The sequence below is a fragment of the Lepus europaeus genome, chromosome 9 (genome assembly GCF_033115175.1).
Source record: "Lepus europaeus isolate LE1 chromosome 9, mLepTim1.pri, whole genome shotgun sequence".
Classification (NCBI taxonomy): domain Eukaryota; kingdom Metazoa; phylum Chordata; class Mammalia; order Lagomorpha; family Leporidae; genus Lepus; species Lepus europaeus.
Window position 1 is genome coordinate 58,211,505 of NC_084835.1, and position 8,662 is coordinate 58,220,166.

The 8,662-nt window shown below is 43.3% G+C and overlaps 1 pseudogene; it reads right to left on the reverse strand.

The window, feature by feature from the left end:
• Nucleotides 1–493: 493 nt before the first annotated feature.
• On the reverse strand, nt 494–7,627 carry LOC133766275 (large ribosomal subunit protein eL29-like; annotated as a pseudogene).
• Nucleotides 7,628–8,662: the final 1,035 nt, after the last annotated feature.

Genomic DNA, 8,662 nt, shown 5'->3' on the forward strand with positions numbered 1-8,662 from the left:
TAAAAAAAAAACCATAAGGTTCCCGAATAGAAGTAGTCTGAGTCAAAGTATGTCTAAGCTAAAAGAAACATTGACAATTATTCAGGGAAGTGATTTTTCAAAGAATTCAGCAGAGGCCACTTTTCCACTGATGTGGAAACTCAAAGGGTATTGGAGGTGCAGGGGGAGCAGTTCAGTGGGGATGGGGGCCAGGGTGGGCTCTCATCCACTGACACTCTCATCCTGCTCCCCATCCTCCCTAACCATGGTCACAAGTGCAGCCCAACACAGATCAGGAAATCGAAGGGCTTGAGCCCTGGGAAGACAGAAGGCTGTGGGCCCCATCAGTAGCACAGGTTGGGCCCAAACACACTCGTATCCCCCAAGGCCTCTGCTCAGACACAGGGGAGGCCACTCCCGATGCCTTCCTCTAAGGGTTAAATATTTTGAAGCAGCAAGCAGCAGGTTGCTCTGTGTCTTTCGTAACCGAACAACAAATCTAAATGGCTCAGATTTAAAGCAAGTCTTGAGCCTCCTTCTCTGGCTCAGCGAGCATAACTGGGGAACAGATAAAAACGCAGAGCGGGTCAAAGAGGAAAAGCAGCAGTGAAGGATTTCATTTTCTTGCTGCAAATCATGCGATATGAAAGACATCGTTTTTAAAGCTGAAATTCAGGTTCTAAACAAGCATTTATCATCTACTTTGTTGTCACACTATACTAGCTACTGGGATGCGTTGAGAAACAGACATGGCTTCCATACCCAAGTGCATAGTTCAGCAGGAAGATAGACAATAAATGAACCAACAGAACGCACTTCTGTGTGCTAGATATGAGTCCACTTAACTCTCACAACTCTAAGAGGTTGATCCTCTTATTACATGAGGGTTGGGACATGGGGTTTTGTGCGGGGACTCATTGTAGAGCCCAGGCCAGCAGCACAGGGACATTTGCCTGAGCAGCCCAAGGACCCTGTACAACTTTCACAGTGCTATGAGGACCACGGGCGGGAAGTGAGGTGTGGGTGCTTCCCTTTTGTCTCATCACGTCAAATACAAACCTTTTCATTTTCCTTCATAGTGGTTCCCTTTTTTTAAAAAAATATTTATTTATTTATTTATTTATATATTTTTTCTGACAGGCAGAGTTAGACAGTGAGAGAGACAGAGAGAAAGGTCTTCCTTCCATTAGTTCACCCCCTAAATGGCTGCTACAGCAGGCGCGCTGCGCCTATCCAAAGCCAGGAGCTGGGTGCTTCCTCCTGGTCTCCCATGGGGTGCAGGGCCCAAGCACTTGGGCCATCCTCCACTGCACTCCCGGGCCATAGCAGAGAGCTGGCCTGGAAGAGGAGCCACCGGGACAGAATCCGGCTCCCCAACCGGGACTAGAGCCCGGTGTGCCAGCACCGCAGGCGGAGGATTAGCCTAGTGAGCCGTGGCGCCAGTAAAAAAACAAACAAACAAACAAACAAAAAAACAATATTTATTTGAATGGCAGAGTGTCAGAGAGAAGGAGAGACAGACAGATACACATAAACACACACACACACACACACACAGAGAGAGAGAGAGAGAGAGAGAGAGATCTTCCATCCACTGATTCTATCTCCAAATGGCTGCCAACAGCCAAATCTGGGCCAGGCCAAAGCCAGGAGCCAGGACCTCCGTCTGGGCCATCTGCTGCTTTTCCAGGAACATTAGCAGGAAGCTGGATCTGTAGCCAAGCAACCACTGGGACTCAAAACAGCACTCCTATATGGGATGCTGGTGCTGCAAGGGGCAGTTTATCCCACAGCACCACAACGCCAGGCCCTTGTGGTCCCCTCTTATCCACAGGGGTACATTCCAGGAGCCCCACTGGAAGCCTGAAACTTCAGATAGTACAGAGCTCCATATGTGAGTATAATGATTTCTCCTATACCTATCTACCTATGATAAAGTTTATTAATTAGGCACAGCAAAATATTAGCAGCAATAACAAGTAATAAAGTAGGACAATTATAACAACATAGTGTAATAAAATTGCCAGCATCACCGTTCTTGTGCTTTGGGGATGTTGCTAAGTAAAATAAGAGTGACTCGAACACAAGCCACTGTGACACCATGGCAAGAGACCTGATAACTAGGGCAGCCACCAACTGGTCAGGTGGTGTGGACAGCACAGATATGGTGGAAAAAGGAAGGGTTCAGTCCCAGATGGCAGGGAGCATTTTCTGGAATTTTCCACCTATTATATTCAGGCCATGGTTCACCGCAGGTAATTGAAACCATAAAAAGAACAATGACAGGTAAGGAAGGACTACTTTGCTTTCGTTGTCCCCACACATGCCACTCAGATCTTTACAGAGCAGCACACATAGTCTACACACAACAGACTGGATTATCCACTTCCCTGCTGACCAATGTTTGCCGCACATCTGGGCTACAAACCAGTGCTGAGCTACCCAGAGCATCTTTTCAGTATGGCTTCCAAGAGTACTCATTGGATGCCTGATTCACATGGCTTCAGGCACAGCCTGTCTGTATCACAGGTAGTTTCCTCCGAACTTGAACTTGAGGGTTGATCTTTGGAGACTCCTGAGACAGGCAACCTGGATGCCCATGGAGAAGGAAGTGGGTGTGCATAGAAATGGGAGGACAAGGTTTTAGAGTAAATCTGTGAAAACACAAGTACTTCTTACAGACAGCAAAATGAAGTGATGTAGACAGACAGCACCTCTATACATCAGTTAACCATGAGTACTGTCGGCTTAAATTCCTCTTAGCAACCTTTCTCCAAGATGAAGGCATTTAAAATTCTCTTGTTGGTTCCTCTTTCTACTGAGGCAGCAGCAGAGTTTGGTTTCTCCATCAGTTCAACATCTTCTGCCTTAAAACTTCATCCAAAATATTTTGTCAGGAGAGCTACATTCATCATGCATTCCTGCTGTGGATTTATTACATTCCTGTAAACTTCATGTATTACCATAGAATTTGGGCTGGAAGGAAAGATAAATACATGCCCAAGTCACCTTGAACTTGAGTCCCTTGTTGGCTTTAAAATTTATTCTTCCTTTAACTATTCAGTTGCCACTGTGGACATACCCCACTTTGCCTTCATGAGGGTCAGGTTTCACTGAGAGTTTTTGGAAACACAGTCCAATGTTCTATAAGACTATGATGTATTTTTATAGTAAAATACTTCTCTTGAATGGGACTATCCTCTTCCTGAAGTTTTTTGCCTTGGTTTTTTTCTACCTTGGTTGACAAAAGAGCTATCCAAACACTCAACAGACAGAGTAGATGACATGCTCTCATGTCAATGCTGTTAGGGTTTTGCTTTTGTGGATACAATTTTATGAACAATTCCTCAGAAGTTGGGAGGGTAAATGAGATGAATAACACAACAATCTTAAATACAGACTGATCGGGGAAGGCACTGTGGCATTGCAGGCCAAAAAGCCACATGGGACAGCTGCATCTCTATCTGGCTGCGTGGTTCAAGTCCTGGCTGTTCTATGTTGCTTGTCTAGCTTCCTGCAAATTTGCATGGGTGGCAGCAGGTGATGGTCCCAACACTTGGGGTCCTGCCACCCATGTGGGGGACCCTGATGGAGTTCCTGGATCCTGGTTTCATCCTGGCCTAGCCCTGGCTATTGCAAGCTTTTGGGTAATGAACCAGCAGATGAAAGATCTCTTGCTCTCCCTCTCTCTGTCTTTTCTCTCTCTTGCTCTGCCTTTTGAATAAATAAATGAATCTTTTAAAAAAAAAAAACATGGAATCACCATGGAAACAGTACTGATGACCACACTCCCAAGTGTTCTAGATTATCTCTTTAATGTGAAAGTCCTCATCTTTAGATGTGACCTGGGGTTTTAATTCTGTAGCCTTCTCTTTGTTCCTGGCCCCCATACAGAGCAGCTAATTTTCCCCTTAACCATACATTGTAGCTGAACTTGACATTTTTCTTCACAAAGTGTTAAAATATTTTTGAGAGTCAATTGCCTCCTTAAGATTGTCTAATTTCCTTGACAGCTTATTTCTCCTACCTTTTATAGATTTATTTAATCTATTTTAAAGGTAGGATGACAGAGACTGAGACAGAGAAAGAATGAGATCTTCTGTCCACTGGTTCATTCCCTAAATGTCTACAACACTTGGGGTTGGGGCAGGTCAAAGCCAGGGACCTGGAATTCCATCTGGGTCTCCTACCTGGGGAGCAGAGATATCACAATTTATTTCTAAGAAGACTGTGAATGTAGTTGACAAAAGACAGGGATTTTAATAATAGAAGTGATAAGTTCTCACTCCTGATATGCACCAACCATTCTGGGGGAAACAAATAAGGCTGGCTCAAACCAAAGTGAATAAAGTTAATACTTACTGAAGCCAGAAAAATCTGAATTCCAGGATTGTTTGTGGCCTGAGCCCAGCCAGGGTTCCCAGATAGGGGCAATGGAAGTCGCACTGCCAGTTCTAATCCACAGCCTAGAAAGTGCAGGTGACAAGTGCCTGCTGAAACTGGGAAATTTAGTCCTTTTGGAAACACACACATTGTTTCAGATGATCATTTTAATTCAATAGCTTTCCACAAAATCATAGGACTTTATTCCCTCATGTTACAGATGAACAGACTTAGGCTAACAAAGTTGAAGAGACTTGCCCAAACCCTACAGCTTGTTTGTAGCAGAGCTAACAAGTCGTGTCTAGCCAATACTTTTTTTTTTTTTTTTTTTTTTTTTTGCCAGGCAGAGTGGACAGTGAGAGAGAGAGACAGAGAGAAAGGTCTTCCTTTTTGCTGTTGGTTCACCCTCCAATGGCCGCTGCGGCTGGCGCGCTGCTGCCAGCGCGCCACGCTGATCCGAAGGCAGGAGCCAGGTGCTTCTCCTGGTCTCCCATGCAGGTGCAGGGCCCCAGGACTTGGGCCATCTTCCACTGCACTCCCGGGCCACAGCAGAGAGCTGGTCTGGAAGAGGGGCAATCGGGACAGAATCCGGCTCCCCGACCGGGACTCGAACCCGGGGAGCTGGCACCGCAGGCGGAGGATTAGCCTATTGAGCCGCGGCGCCGGCCGGGTCGAGCCAATACTACTTAATGTAATGTGAGGCTGTCCTTTTGCCTCAGAGAACTTGAAGAAATCAGGACCTAGATGATCTGTAAGTTAATCAGTCATTAGAACACAAAATTTAGGTGAAATTCGATAAGCAGAATTTCACATCAAATTAACTTTGAATGAAAAACTAAAGGCTTTTTTTTTAAATTGAGAAGCAATATATGTTTTCAATATATGTTATGAAAAATAAAATATGAAAAAATGCATTAAAGTTATTATTCGCTGTTTGCCACCTGGAATTTCTGGGAAGGGAGACCAAGAATTCCTATTTCAGACTCAGACTGCTCTGCAGTGGAGCTAAGCACTTCCCCTCCTTGGGCCTCAGTCTATCTAGTATAAGTCGGAAGAGTGAATTGGGAACAGCTTTGCATGGCTTTGTGTGACCATTCTACAAAACTTTGCTGGGGACCATCTTTATGGACCGAGTTGTGTCCCTTCCCTTACAAGCTCCCTTACAACTCTTACGTTGAAATCTTAACACACAGGAGCTCAGAATGTGGCTGAATTTGGAAATGAGGTCTTCCAAGAGGTAATGAAGTTCAAAGGAGGTCATGGTAGACCCTCGTCCTCTACCTCTGGTGGCCTTAGGAGAAAGAGATTAGGACACAGCAAACCTGTGGGGGACCGAGCACGAAGAGGGCGGCCATCTGTGAGCCAAGGAGCGAGCCCTCAGAAGACACCAGTCCTGCCAAAACCTTGATCTTGGCCTTCCAGCCTTCAGCATTGTGAGAAAAAAAAAATTCCTGTTGCTTCAGCCCTCTCTGTGGAACTTCGCTATGGGAGACCCAGAAAACCAAAACAACTGCAAACTAAAAACAACTCTATTGCACACGTGACCACCAGCACCACCAGCACTTTACACATATTATTATTGCATTTAATCTTCTCAACATCTCCATGAAGTGAGTACTTCCTATACTTAAGAGAGGGAGACTTATTGATCAAACAATATCAACCACCACTATGCACCCTTATTCAAAAAGATTGAAATAAAACAACCCTGGCTCCACTTCCTATTCCAGCTTCCTGCTAATGTGCATCCTGGGAGACAGCAGGGGATGGCTCAAGCAGTTGGGTCCCTGCCACTCAAATGGGAAATCTGGATGGAGTTCCCTGCTTCTGGGGCTATCACCTGGAGCAGCCTCAGTCCCAGCCACTGTGGGCATTTGAGGAGTGAACCAGTAATGAGAGCTCTGTCTTTGTCTCTGTGTCTTTGTCTTCTTCTCCCTCTCCTCACCCCTCATCCCACCCTTCGCTCCCTCTCTCTGCCTCTCAAATAATAAAAAAAAAAAGGTGGCAATGGGTTGTTTTTAGATGGCAAGATGACTGGTATTTTAACATAACCTTTAAATTCTATTGTTGCTTTATTGATAATTATAATATAAAATAAAATCAATTTGAGGCTATTCAAATACCTGTTTTTGAAATAGTTAACCTATAGGTGCATATATTTATTATAAAAGTATCTATATTAGAAAACTTATTGAACTATTTCCAAGTGGGCTGGCAAATATGATTGGTAGGTAATCTGACGTAATAAAGAAAAGAGAAGAAATTGACAAGGGCAGACTAAATCACACACATGAAGTTTGTCATCACCAACTTTTACTGAATCTCCTCTCCTGCAAGTGTTTTCATGTTTAAAGGCAATTCCTGGTTAATCTATACACATAAGGGTGCATTTTACTAACGTCAATGGCTAAAATCTCATATTTAACACTTCTCTTTAGAAACAGTATGAGAATACATTTATTACTGAATATCAAACACAGTTGATGTTCATGGAAGGATATTGTTCAAAAGATTATCAGATTTCAATGTTAATTGACAACCTTTTTTTTTTTTTTTTTTTTTGAGAGACCCTGTCTAGGGTTTATTTGTACAAACAGCACAGGAGGACACCAGCCCCACGCAGACAGCAGCCCAGGGTCACACCAGTCCTTCTGCCCTTGCATTGGCTGGCACAGGCTGTTACCAGGGAGCCTTTGCAGGGGGCTGGGCACCTTTGGGAGGAGCTGAACGGGAACTGGAGCTGCACCTGTGGCCTGGGCCTGGGCCTTGGGCTTGGTTTCAGCCTGGGCCTTGCCCTTGCCCTTGCTCTTGATTTGAGCTTGAGCTTGGGCCTTGATTTGAGCCTTCACCTTGCCCTTGATTTGGGGCTCAGTCTTGGCCTTTGCCTTGGTCTTTAGCTGGGACAGCTTGAGGCCCCTAGCAATGCGGGCACGGGCACACTTTCAAAGCTTGGGGTGGGCAATGTAGGCGTCGATCAAGCTTCTGGCTGACACCCTTTGGGACCCTGGGCTTTACTTCCTTAGGCTTGACCAGGGCCTTGAAAGCTTCAGCATGTGCAGCTGTAGCCTTGGCGTTGTTGGCCTGCATCTTCTTCAGGCCCTTCTTGTTGTACTTCTTGGCAAAACGCATGTTTGTCAGGAGGTTGGGGTCCACCCCTTTCAGAGACTCGTATCTTTGTGATCGCGGTTTCTTGATGCCATTTCTGTGCCATTTTCGGGACTGGTTGTGTGTGGTGTGGTTCTTGGGCTTGGCCATGTCTGCACCGTACCCCACCGACAACTCTTAAAAATGAAAATTTGGCTAGACATTCTTAGGAGAATGGATTGCAAAACTCACACAGATGTAAATGAGCTGAGTCTTCAAGGCACTATGATGGGTCTTCAATTTTTTAATAAAATTGTTAAACGTAAAAAAAAAAGGTCAAAATGTTCTTGAAGCACACATAAAAGATTAACAAAAAACTGCCCATTTCTTTCTTCACATTACTGGTCTCATTGCACTTCCATAAAATATGATATAAGACTTTTTATTTCTGAGTGCTTCAAAGTAATCTCCAGTTGCTATTTCATAAGAAGATAGCTGTTTTGGAAATGAAAATTATTAATCCATTTGTGGTTCACAAAACAATAATTGCAAAATCATTGGAGGAAAACATTTTAACAAATAGTACAGTACATTTGTATTCTAAGTACAATAGTGCAGTTCTTTTTTGATTTTTATTAATATAAAGAGAACAGATTTCATGTATTTCACATATACAATTCTAAGATAAGTATACTTCCCTCCCTCCCTCCCTCCCTCAAATGCTCCTTCTTTCTTTCTTTCTTTCTTTCTTTCTTTCTTTCTTTCTTTCTTTTTTATTCCTTTAATTTTTGAAAATCAAATAAAAAATAGCTGTTACATAATTAGGTAGTGTGTGTTATAGTCATATACTTGGCTAGAAAAATGTATGAGAAAGAATGCACACTACTCATATTGTTTTCCTTATTTTAACAATGTTCAATATTACACATATTTATGTAGATTTAAACATATCTTATAATGTATATTTACTTTTAGTATGCTGATAAAGTAAGTTAAGATGTTTTTACTTTCCTCTATATGTAACATTTTGGCTTACATATCAACCGCTATGTAAAAATATTTTACTTCTCTTTCAAAAATATGTAACAATAAAACACACAAAACTCTACAGCAGAGAATTTAGACATTTCACTTGTTTGTAACTGACTTTGTGTTGGGATAAACCACACTCGGTATTGAGTTATTCCACAAGCAATGTTTTATAAGTGGTCTGAGA